The 12767-nt window shown below is 43.6% G+C and overlaps 1 protein-coding gene across 1 annotated transcript in view; it reads right to left on the bottom strand.

Annotated features, from left to right (window-relative positions):
- MAEL (maelstrom spermatogenic transposon silencer) overlaps positions 1–12736 on the bottom strand; it is an 88736-nt gene extending 76000 nt beyond the window's left edge. The window contains exon 1 of the mRNA XM_006887390.1: positions 12660–12736. The gene's annotated coding sequence lies outside the window, so the exon portion shown is untranslated. The remainder of the gene's footprint in view (positions 1–12659) is intronic.
- Positions 12737–12767: the final 31 nt, after the last annotated feature.

Below are 12767 nucleotides of genomic sequence, written 5' to 3'. Positions count from 1 at the left end.
TGGTTTAATTTTCCTCAGCTTCAGCTTGAACTTGCATATGAGTAGTTGGTGGTCTGTTCCACAATCAGCTCCTGGCCTAGTTTTCACAGCTGATATTGAACTTCTCCAGCGGTTCTTTCCGCAGATGTAATCAATCTGATTCCTATGCATACTATCTGGTGGTCTAGTGGTAATGCATTGTGCCTTTGAACCCAAAGGCACATGGTTCATATCCACCAGTTCCTCCACAACAGAAAGATGAGCAATCTCCTCTTGTCCAGTTAACTGCCTCTGAAAAGTCGCTGGAGGATCAGCCATGGCTTGATTCCAACTTGACAGTACATAACCACATTATATATTCAAATGAAGATGTCAGGTAGGCAATGGGTCATGAAGTCTGGTGTTCTGTGTTTGAGATAAAATTTGAAAGTAAACCACACATTGTTGTTGTTGTTGTTAGGTATAGGTGAGCCAAATACAACCCATAGCAAGCAAGCTTTTTCCTACTTTCTGTAACCAGAACATTTTGCTGAGAAACAGGCCTGATCATGCCCTCCTGCTTAGAAGTCCCTAATGGTGGCCCACTGTTTGCAGAGCTAAGTTCAGACTTGGCTTCCCTTGGTCTGAACTTAGCCTCTCTTGTTGATCTAACTGCTGCTCTGGGCCTTGTGAACTCAGTGTGTTCCAGTCAGCAGGCTCCATTCTTATTTCTACATGTTGCCGGTGGGCCTGCTCACCCTTCTGCTCCTTTCTGCCCTTAGGAATTCTGTTCAGATGATACTGTAGACATAGCTTAGCAGTTGTTTCCCCTGCCTTTTTTTTTAAAATGCTTCTAAACATGCATATACATTGTGTTTTTACATAATTAATGACTATGCTTGCCTATTATCTACCCTCCTCTTCAGGTCCTCATGAAATCCTTCCTATTGCTACACACACACACACACACACACACACACACACACACCCCTGCCCACTAACCTCTTCTATCCTAGTGATCACCTCCTCTTTTCCTTCTGCTCTTCCCCTCCCTCTTTTGAACATTTATACAGATCTTGCTGGGTTATCCTCCTGTTTTCACAATAGTGGTCTTATGCAGTATTTGTCCTCATGTGACTGAGTTAGCAGTCACCTTTTGAATGAAGGCACCTGCCTTGGTTATTTAGTGCTGCTGTAGCAAAAATCCTACAGGTGAGAAAGTCTTTAAAAAGCATAACTTTATTATCTTACCATCCCATTGTAATCTCCACGTGGCAGGTATCTTCCTCCCAACCCCTGCCATTTGGGCTTCCTTCTCCATGCCTAATTTGCTCTCTTTACATCTCAAAGATTATTTACTTAAGTCTTATTTCTAAATGGGATTACATGCACAGATTAAGGATTTACAACATACATTTTGGGGACTACAGTTCAATCCATAACAGCGTCTCTGATCAGCACCCTTCACAGGTAACTGACCTCCCCTTCTTTGTCTTGTAATACCTGGTACAGGCTCCTAACATGGGCCCGTCACACTGCCACACTTAGAGACTAATCTGTCTCTTCCTCCACCACAGTTACAATTCAACCATAAGATCTTTGATGTAAGGGCTGTGACTCATTCATCTCTGATGTTGCATCTTGGATTCTGACGCATCTTGAATTTCTAGACAGCAGCGTGCCTAGAAGACAGTCATCCTTGTCATTAGTTGCTGTTGATTCCAACTCTTGGCAACCCTGCAGACAATAAATGCTTGTGAAATAAATGAATGATCCCTGGGAAGGAGAAAAAAGAGCCAGTGAGGAAAAAGTAAGATGAATATACTGCGGCAGTCTATCTTTAATTAGGCAAATACATATTGATCATTTCTGTGTGTAAGGCGTCCTCTCAGTTGAGGCAAAGACACAGAATTAACACTTGTATTAAAAATTGATCCCTAAGGCCTCCAAGGCAAAAGTCCAGGCCACTGTTCTTTAACACTAGCATCTGAGAGCACAAATGAGCCCTTCTGGTTTGCTCTAGCGCCCTTTCTAATGGTGAGGGTTCTGGTCTCCTCACTCTGCTTTCCCTCCCTGCCCATTCTCTAGTGGTGAAGTCATTGAATGACCCACTTGGTTTTGGCTCCCTTCCTTGCCCCCGCCCCCCGATTCTATCTCTGACCTGTGCCAGGGGAGGAGGCCTCTAGGGGAACGCTTGGAGCTCTGTAAACCCAGCTTCTAGCTTGATCTCCAGGATGTAATACCCAAGGCCTCAGTAAAGTACAGGGCAGCAGGGTGCCTTTCTTGCTCTTTTGGTGAGCAGGAACTGCTTGGACACTGAAATCAGAATCTCTGCTGAATTTCATTTGAGGGAATGTTCTTTAGGTCTTTAAAAGACGCCAGTAGTGAAACAACAAACTTAAAGTAAAAACCGCAGGCTCCTGAAGGAGAAACAACCTTACTTCATCCTTGGCTCCTTAACTGACAATGAAATTATAGGCTGAACTACCAGTCTGGAAAGGGCTCCCAGGACTTCCACTGCTCATAATTAACTTGATTAACGGCTCATGATTAAGCGACAGAATGAGAGCAGGTGTGCATGTGGGGGCTTTCTATCTGGCTAAAGACACAGGCTTGACAAAACACCTGTCACCCTTTCTGCTTCTCGCCTTCGCCCAGTGATAGTCCAGAGACTATATTCTAGCACAGCTTTTGTCCAAATTTTATCCCACATGGTAGAAATATTTGAGAGTACTTTCTCATTGTGGTAAGAGTTGAAAATGACTCAAAGCTGACCCTCCAGCAGGTTTTCAGAGGCTGTAAAATGCCCAGGAGGAGGTTACCCATCTTTTCCCCTCAGAGTGTTGTTGTTGTTATGTGCCATCGAGTCACTAGCGACTCATAGTGAGCCTATGTACAAGAGCCCTAAACGCCATTCTATCCTGTGCCAATCTCGCCATCTCAAACACACTCATTCCCACCACTCCACTCACAGAATCAATCCAACTCATCGAAGGTCTTCCTCTCGTGCACCGTCCCTCCACTTTGCCAAACATGATGTCCCTCTCCAAGGACCAGTCCCTCCTTGCAACATGCCCAAAGTATATCAGACAAAGCTTCAGAATCCTTGACTCTAAGGAGCATCCCAGCTTCACCCTCTCCAAGACAAACCTGTTTGTTCTCCTAGCAGTCCATGGTATATTCAACACTCTTCTCCAGCACCATAGCTCAAAGGCATCAATTATCTTTCTATCATCCCTATTCACTGTCCAACTCTCTGATGCATAGCATGTAATTGAGAAGACTATAGCCTGGATCAGGTGCACCTTAGTCTCCAGCCTGACGTCATTGCTCTTCCGTACTCTTGATCGGTCCCTCACAGCTGACTTTCCCAATGCAATTCTTCTCTTGATTTTCTGGCTGCTGTCACTAAGAGTGTTGACGGTGGAGCCAAGTAAACGAAAACTGTTAACTATCTCAATTTCTTCACCATCCATAATGATGCTGCCAATTGCCCCAGTGGTGATAATCTTTGTTTTCTTGATGTTGAGCTTCAATCCATATTGAAGGCTGCAGCCCTTGACCTTCTGCAGCAAGCACTTCAGGTCCTCCTCAGAGTAGCTGGTGGACTCTGTCTGCCTTTGTGTTGGCAGCAAAACTCCCAGAGAAAAATATGAAGAAGAAACTACAAGAGAATGAAAATTTTACCCAGAGACTACCATTACTCTTCCGTTGTTTCCTTTTTAATGCCTTTATCTTCATTTCCTACAAATTAGTTCTGTCTTACAAGAAAAGAAATGTATTGGCTCACAGTTCTAAAGACAAGAAGACATCAAGGTAATGCCCACGTTGGTTCTTTCTGAGTGGTCTAAAAGAAAAACCGTTGCTTTTGTCTCCCAGTTTGTGGTGGTTCCTGGCAGTTCTTGGCATTCCTTAGTTAGTAGCCACATCTGCCTCCTTTCTCATGTGGTGGTTCTTCCTCTGTCTCCATGTATCTATCTTTTCCTTTTTTGCTCTGCTGTCATAATCAGTAGGGAGTTGCACTGCTAACCCAGGGGCCTGCTAGCCTCCAGTGATTTAAGTCCAGCAATAGCTTCACAGGAGAAAGATGGGCAAATTACACTCTCAGAAGCCCAATGGAGGATTACAATGAGTCGGTACTGACTGAACTGGCAGAGTTTTTGGGTTATATATGCATGACCCATTCTACTACAGTCTGACCTCATACTAACAAAGTTATCAAAGACTTTCCAAACAAGATCACATTCATAGCTATCAGGGCTCAGGATTTCAACCTACCTATTTGGAGGACTCTTTCAATAAATGTAGGGTCAATGAAAGAGAGGAAGACCCTCAACGAGATGAACTGACATGGTGACCACTATAATGGATGTGAAAATGACAGAGATTTCAAAGATGAGCAAGATTCAGGGCAAGATTCAGATCTGTTGTTCATTGGGTCAGGATGAGTAGTAGTCAACTTAATGGTACCTAAAACAACATCGAGATTGTTATGAATTTCAGCTTGCTTTATTTCACAATCAACACTCTTGGCACCAGCAGTCAAGAAATCAAAAGGCAAACAGCATTGGGGAAATCTGCTGTCAGAAGCTTTTTCACAGTGCTGAAGAGCAACGATTTCCATCTAGAGACCATGCCATGGTTTTTTCAATTACTTGCTATGCATCAGAGAGCTGGACAATAACTAAGGATGATAGAAGAATCAATGCCTTTGAGTTGTGGTGCTGGAGGAGAGTATTGAAATACAGTGGACCACCAAGAAAACAAACAGATCTGTCTGAGAGAGGGTGAAACCCTGTTGTTCCTTGTAGGCAAGCATATTGAAGCTCCATGTCATGTACTTTGAGCATGCTTCTAGGAGGGACCAGTCTTTGGAGAAGGACATAATGCTTGGGAGGGTGGAGGGACAGGGCAGGAGAGGAAGCCCTTGGATGAGGTTGATGACACAGTGGCTGGGGAAATGGAGGTAGGTGTGTTGGAGACAGTGTAATTGGTTCAGAGCTATAGTGCATAAAGTAACTATGAGTGGTAGTTGTCTCAATGGCACATAACAATAGCAACAACAATAACAGAAACAGCATTCAGAGTATACAATTCACTCCGTAATCGTAGTTTTTCATACTTGAGGACATCCTGTAATATATTTTCATGTTTTGTGTTGACCCTTGCATTCTCATTCTCCTTGGATGAACTGTTTTGAGGAAAGCGTTGTCGGAGCACTAACTCAGGCAGAAACTGCCCCACTTCCCAGGGGTTCACGCTTCATGGGTGGCTCAGCAGCCAACACTTTTGAGACCTGAGACAGCAGGCTCCTGGGTTAAATCTGCCTCAAGTACATGGAATTTTCAGCACCTTCTCCCAATCTTTTACTTTTATATACTTACCACTGTTCTTGGCAGTTTAGCTCTTTTTTGGCAACATGCACTTTACATTTGCATTTCCTTTCCTTAAACCACTTTCTTAATGAAAGAATTTATTCCTCAATATGAAAGGGCTTCCAGACTGAAAATATGTTCCAGTTTCCAGTATGTGGTGCATAGTCTCCAGGTTTGTTGTTTTTTTAATCCTCAGTTTAATTTAGATTTTTAAATTTGTTTCATTTTGAAGCTATGGAAGGTAGGGAAGATAAGAAACCAAAAGGTAGCATAAAGAGAGGAGAGATGAACAGAGCTTAGATAGAAATCTGATAGGTGTCTGTAAGTTAGAACTCCTGTATTCCTCCCAGATTAGAGAAGTAAAATAGGATGTTATCCATGTGCTTTAGAAAGACACATTAAGCAGGATTCATGTGCATGCATGCCTGTTTGTCTGCGATGAAATCATGTTTGAAGAAGATTCAGCTGCATTATATTTATAACTGTGTGGTTGCTACCAGCTACCAGCATGTCTCGGTGCAGCAGTTCACTTTCCTTTTCTCCATGTCCTAATTCTACTCTAAAGCACATAGATTTGATGAAGCAGCTTGTTCCTCCACTCCCTCCTTCCAGCTGTGGCTTCCTGATAATTCTGCTGTGGTTTCACAAAGGACTGCGTCCTGGCATACAGGTCTTGGTTTCAGCTGAAAGTTTGAAAGGTTAGACATCCAGGTGCTCCTTTCCAGAGAACTAAAGCCCATGGCCATTAAGCTGATTCTGGTTCGTGCCAATCCTTCACAGGGCTTCCAAGCTTATAAACCTACACAGGAGGAGACGGCCCATCCTTCTGCCTCTGAGCAGCTGGTGGATCCGACCGCCAGTCTTTCAGTTAGCTGTCTGACACTATACTAAACTACCAGACCCTCTCTTAGCTGTGGTGGTTTGTAGAATGTGTTCTAGTGGGAATGGATGGAGTTCTGGTAGCTTCTTGGTAAGGAATTGTGCTACCAAAGCAAAGGTTCAAACCCACCTGCTGCTGCATGGGAGAGAGAAATGGACAATCTCCTCCTGTGCAATTTATTGCCTCTGAAAACCCACTGGAGGGTCATATGGGTTGGTTCCGACTTGAGGGCACACAACAACAACAACAACAAAGGGATAAGGAAGGACCTCTAGTGGCTTAATGTTAAGTGGTTGCACTGCCAACCCTAAGGCATTTGATTAGAACCTATCTGCAGCTCCAAGCGGGGGGAAAAGATGGGCAGTTTACAGCTTCTAAAAACCTGCTAGAGAGCCAGTGGCTCCAATCCACCAGAGAGTTCATGGGAGAAGGACGTGCCAGTCTACTCTATAAGGAGTACAGCCTTGGAAACTCCACAGGGCAGTTTAGACTCCTTCCCATTGGGCAATTATGATTCGAAACTGACTCAACAGTAACAGATTAGGAGAGTCCTATTTGACTGAGGAGTCCTGGTGACTTAGTGCATTATGTGTTAAATTGCTAGTCAAAAGGTTGGAACTTTGAATCTACCATAAAGATTTAGTCTCAGAATCTAAATGGAGGATTGTCAGGAATCAGAATCATCTCAATGGCAATGCTTCTTTCTGGTTTTGGTTTTTTATCCTCTTCAGCCAGAATAAAGGACAAATGAGGCTACGCATATCCCAGGTTCATTTGCAAACATTAACTCAACAGCTTCCCAGGACAACAGAGTTTCTTAAACGTTACAGTTTAGGAGAACCACTTAAGGGAGGTGGTTAAAATGCAGGTTCCCAAGCCTCCACCCACAGATTAGGATCCCAGAATATTTTGTAGTGCCTGGGAATCATTATACAAATACCTTAATGTGATTCTGATGTTGGAAATGAAAAAAGTATTCTTGAAAGCCTACTGGGATTCCAGGTGACATACCCAACTACCACCCCCAGGAAGGCAAAATACTACTGTTGAATCACTCTCCTTCCAACTCCATCCCGCAGGCTGCACGTTTATATCATTAGGTCAGCCCTTTTACATTACCTCTCATTAACCCAGTAATAGGTTAGGTCTGTTTAGACGGGGCACATACTGTAGTTCATTCCTGGCCTGGGTCCCTACTCACTCTGGGAGTTCTAAGACCAGCTGGGCCTCTCTCAATACCAGATGTACGGAAAAGAAAATCCCAGGATGGTGGTAAAGCATTCTGCATTCTACAATTCACTCTGGCACAAGTTCTTCTCCTGTTCTTCTGATTGTTTACTGAAGTACACACAGGCACATACTCTAGGCACATATTCAAATTCACTGCTACTCCACAGGCACAAGCAATTTCTCTCTGCCCACTTTACCTCCCAAGTATGAACTTGCCCTTATGTCTAAGTTTTGCAAAAAATATAATTGTTATGTATGCTCGGGTATAAAACAATTCAATTCCTTTCTCTCTCTGTCCCTTTGTCTGTCTCCTTCCATCTTTTATTCTCTCTCTCTCTCTCTCTCTCACACACACACACACACACATTAAAAGAGCCCAGTAAAAATATATCATCATGTCACACCTCTGGTCTAGGTCCCTATTGTATGGGATAGACACAGGCTTTGAAATCTGAAGAACTGAATTCAAATTTTAACTCTGCCATTTACTAACTACCTCATCTTAGAGAAGATGAATAAATTCTCTGGGTTTGAACTTCCTCCTTAGAATTAAGTTTAAAAGCTTGAAAATACCTAGAATTTTGTGTAGAATCTTATAGGAACCCCCATATTTTTATAAAATAAGGAACCCCTTATTTTTTTTTTCTTCTGTTTTTCAGCTAACAGATGCTGCCCTGGATGTGCTCACCAAGTTGTGCCAAGAAATCTGGAGAACAACCACTTGGCCAACTGACTGGTAGAGATCTATATTTGTTCCCATTCCAAAGAAGGGTGACCTAACTGAGTGTGAAAACTACAGAACAATATCATTGATTTCACATGCAAGCAAGATTCTACTGAAGATTGTCCAAAAACGACTGGAACAGCACATCAGCAGAGAATTTCCAGAAGTCCAGGCTGGGTTTAGAAGGGGTCGTGGTACTAGGGATATTGTAGCTGATGTTAGATGGATCTTAGCTGAAAGCAGGGAATACCAGAAGAATGTCTATCTGTGTTTCATTGATTAAGCAAAGTTGTTTGACTGTGTGGATCATAACAAACTATGGCTGATTCTGAGAAGAATGGGAATCCCAGAACATTTAATCGTGCTAATGCGAAACCTATACTTGGACCAAGAGGCAGTTGTCAGAACAGAGCAGGGTAACACTGCATGGTTTAAAATTGGGAAGGGTGTACGCCAGGGATGGTCCTGTCTCCATACCTTTTCAACCTGAATGCACAACAGATTATCCGGGAGGCTGGGCTCTATGAGGAGAAATGTGGGGTCAAGATTGGTGGAAGATCTATGAACAATCTGTGATATGCAGATGATACAACCCTGCTTGCTGAAACTGAGGAGGACCTCATGCACTTGCTGCAGAGGGTCAAGGACTGCAGCCTTCAGTATGGACTGAGGCTCAATGTCAAGAAGACAAAGATTCTCACCACTGGACCAATTGGTAGCATCAGGATGGATGACGAAGAGATTGAGATTGTTCACAGCTTCAGTTTGTTTGGCTCCACAGTCAACACTCGTGGCACCAGCAGTCAGGAAATCAAAAGCGTATTGCGATGGGAAAGTCTGCTGTTAGGGACCTCTCTAAAGTACTCAAGAGCAACGGTGTCTCTCTGGAGACTAAGGTGCACCTGATACAGGCCATGGTCTTTGCTATCACTTGTTATGCATCAGAGAGATGGACAATGACTAGGGAGGACAGGAAGATAATTGATGCCTTCGAGCTGTGGTGCTGGAGAAGAGTATTGAATGTACCATGGACTGCCAAGAAAACAAACAGATTCATCCTGGAGAGGATTAAACCAAGCAACTCCTTGGAGGCAAGGATTCTGGGGCTTCGTCTGACATACTTTGGGCATGTTGCAAGGAGGGACAGGTCCTTGGAGAGGGACATCATGCTTGGGAGGGTAGAGGGACGGCACAAGAGGGGAAGACCCTCTATGAGATGGATTGATTCGGTGACTGGGGTAATCGGGATGGGTGTGTCAGAGGCAGTGCGATTGGCACAGGATAGAGCAGCGTTTAGGGCTGTTGTACATAGGGTTGCTATGAGTCGCAAACAACAACATGTGTGTTAAAGGAAATCTCAGCATAACCACCTCATCACCACATTACCACTGAGAACTGATGCTTAGCTGACCATTCATTGGTTTCGGAAATTCTAAATCACATGGGAAGGGATTGTCCAACTTTCTACCCAAAAGCTGCTCATGGATTCAAAACTTTTAGCAGCCTAACTCCAGACAGATTATGCTGTTTCCCTTTTATAGTGACCCACTGCCATCAAATTGATTCCAACTGACATAGACTGCCCCCCTCATCATTCTCCTGAAGAGCAGCTGAAAGATTGAAACTGTTGGCCTTCTGGTTATCAGCCCAAAGCTTATCCCATTGCACCACCAGGGCCGAGAGTTCTTAGTTAGCCAGTTCTTAATTGCAAACAGGAATAATTTCTTATCAAAACTGGCAAAGAGAGAGTGGGAAAGAATATTGAGTGGCTCAGAAAATTTCCAGGAAGTTCAGGGCCAGACATTAGAGGACACAACCAGGATTACAGCTCAAGTCACACCTCAGGATGGCATAGCAGCCTTCCCTCTGCCACCAGTGACTCTGGACTCTAGACACCACTGCTGTCCCAAGTATCAAAACTGATCATCCACTCTGTGCCTTTTAAAGGACTTTCTTCAAATTAAAAAATTTCTGAGAGAGAAGCCCATCTTGGGGTGGTCAGGGTGAGTGTGTGTGAGGTGTGCATCTAGATATTTTTTAGCTTCTGTGGTTGAAATTCATTAAAAGAAAGAATGAACTTGAGATGTCGGGCAGCTATAAGAGATTTACTGCCTCTGAATATGGGCTGGAAGATCAGCTATGGGTTGGTTCCAACTTGATACACACAATACAAAGGCATCATCTATGATCTGCTTTCACCTTTTGAGTCGAGCACAACTCATAGCTACCCTATGAACAAAAGGCCTGAAGCCTTTCTATATCTATCAACACTTATCTAGTTAATAGAGTTTCTGAAGGCATGTTGTTTAGGAAGTTGATGCCACTCCTAATTCTCAATTCTTAGTGGTAAGATTTGCACTGCAATCCCAGAGGCATGTGGTTTGAATCCATCAGCTGCTCCACAGCAGAATTTCTCATATGTTTACTTATTATTACCATTTCACAGATACATTTATTCTCAAGTGTGTAATCTTTCTGCTTCAGGAACTCCCTCAAAGCCTAGGACCTCTCTGAATTCAGAGACAATTTTTACCTCTCTGCTTTACAGCCCAAACCCTGCTCATTCAGCAGGTGCCCATTCAAATGCTACCTTTTTTATTGTTGTGCCTCCTGCCTCTCCCCAGAATAAATCACTCCTTCCCATGTTCCCACTGAACTTTCTCTCTATAGTATCTCAATTATCCTGTTTACTCCACTTCACTATAACTATATGGACTATTTGGTTTTTGTTTGCTGATATGCATTATATATGGTTCTGGTGTGTTGTAGGTAGGGAGTTGTGCTAACCCAAAGGCTGCAACTCTGTGACTGTTCAAATCCACTAGTTGCTCAAAATGGGCAGTAGCTTCCTGTGCTTACAACCATGACAATCTGCTGGAGGGTCAGCTATTAATCAGTTCTGACTCAAGACAATGAGTGAGATGTAGGGAGCTCTGCTGAGGTAGCCTTTAGCGAGTTTCACTGCTAATCCAAAGAGAACACTTCTTTGGTGCTTCTGTGGGAGAAAGATGGGCAGCCTCCTCCTGTGTGATTTAGTGTCAGAAATTCAGTGGAGGGTCAGTTATGAGTCAGTTCTGACTCAATGGTAAGTGTTTATAAAATATATGACTAATGGTCTGGCCTTTCTTTCTCCTCTAGATGAGAATCTTATTTGTGCTTTTAGTCTTGGTTCTTGGTACTTAAACGGTTGCCATGGAGTGGATTCTGATTCATGGATACTCCATGTGTGTCGGGTACAGCTGTTCTCCACAGTGTTATCAATGGCTGATTTTTCTGATAGATCACCAGACCTTTCTCCCCCGTCTCCTCTGGATGGAGTGGTATCAGTTTTAGAAGCCAAGTGCACATCCAGTTTCTTTGGGCATCTATTAGGTGCTTAATATATTCATGAAATGAAGCATACACTGTTCTCTTGCATCATCTACATTTTAACTCCTTTCTTATATACAAATTTGTCTAAAAAATAATCAAAAATCCAAAATAATGGTTATGCTGTGCAAATTATGAAAGTGTTGGGGAAATGTAAGACATTATAATGGATCATTTAATCTACTTTTGCTTATTTTTCCCTCAGAGGGCTGTATGCTCTGATTTTACCTTACAATGTTTTAACAGGGAAAAAGTTAATACATGGGATTCCCGCCTACCTTTTTTCAATTCTACTGAACCTTCGGATTCCCTGCACTGTCAAAAGGGAACCAGACTGAGGGCGGAGGGGGTGTAGCAAAATGGAACACTCTTGCCTAGAGGACTTACTAATCTGGGTCCCATAAATCAGATCAAGTTCTTCCTTTTTTTTTCTACTAGTTTACTTATACAATATTGGAATACAAATTTAAACAAATTCTTTCAATTTCACTCACCCCCTCCACCCATCAAATTGTACATCCCAATGATTAATGCCCCCTTCCCCCTGCACATCCACCTTCCTCTGCTTCCAGCCTCTCCCACCCCTCCTGGATCCTTATACTCATCCTACAATAATGGTATTATACAATATTTATCCTTATGGGACTGAGTTAGTTCACTCAGCATGATGCTCTCCATTCCCTCCCAAGTTAGGTAAAAATTTACAAAGTTACTGTTCTTGCATGCTGCATAGTTTTCCATTGTGTGAATGTACCATAATTTCTCAATCCATTCGTTTGTGGTTGGACATTTGGGCTGCTTCCGTGTTCCTGCGATGGTGAATAATGCTGCTATGAACATTGGTGTACAAATCTCAAGTTTGTGCCTCTGTTCTGTCCCTCACACAGTTCAGGTTAGCTGTAGCCACCTGCATACACACAATCCTAGTCCTGGAGATCCTAATGGGGCACACACGTTCTAGGGCTAACTGGGTACATTGCTTGGTGTTCCTGAACTCTGATGTCCCAGGGAGAAGCCATCGCGATCCCCCCACCCCCACCCCGCAGTGCTCCCCGCCCCCATTCCATGTCTCTCCCCTTGCTTTGCTCCTTTGCCCCCTTGTCCCCGGTTACTCAGCGGCGACCTCCTGGCTACCAGGGGCAGGCACGTGACCGAGAAACTTGGGAAGCCCGGGCCGCGGGTGCAGGGCCGAGACCGGGAGGAGGTGAGGAGGCGGCGCGGCGGCCTGGCT

The sequence above is a fragment of the Elephantulus edwardii genome, unplaced genomic scaffold, assembly GCF_000299155.1.
Source record: "Elephantulus edwardii isolate Elephantulus edwardi_28Jun2011 unplaced genomic scaffold, EleEdw1.0 scaffold00057, whole genome shotgun sequence".
NCBI classification, from domain to species: domain Eukaryota; kingdom Metazoa; phylum Chordata; class Mammalia; order Macroscelidea; family Macroscelididae; genus Elephantulus; species Elephantulus edwardii.
The sequence above is the reverse complement of the archived record's forward strand: the minus strand, read 5'-3'. Positions and strand labels throughout refer to the sequence as shown.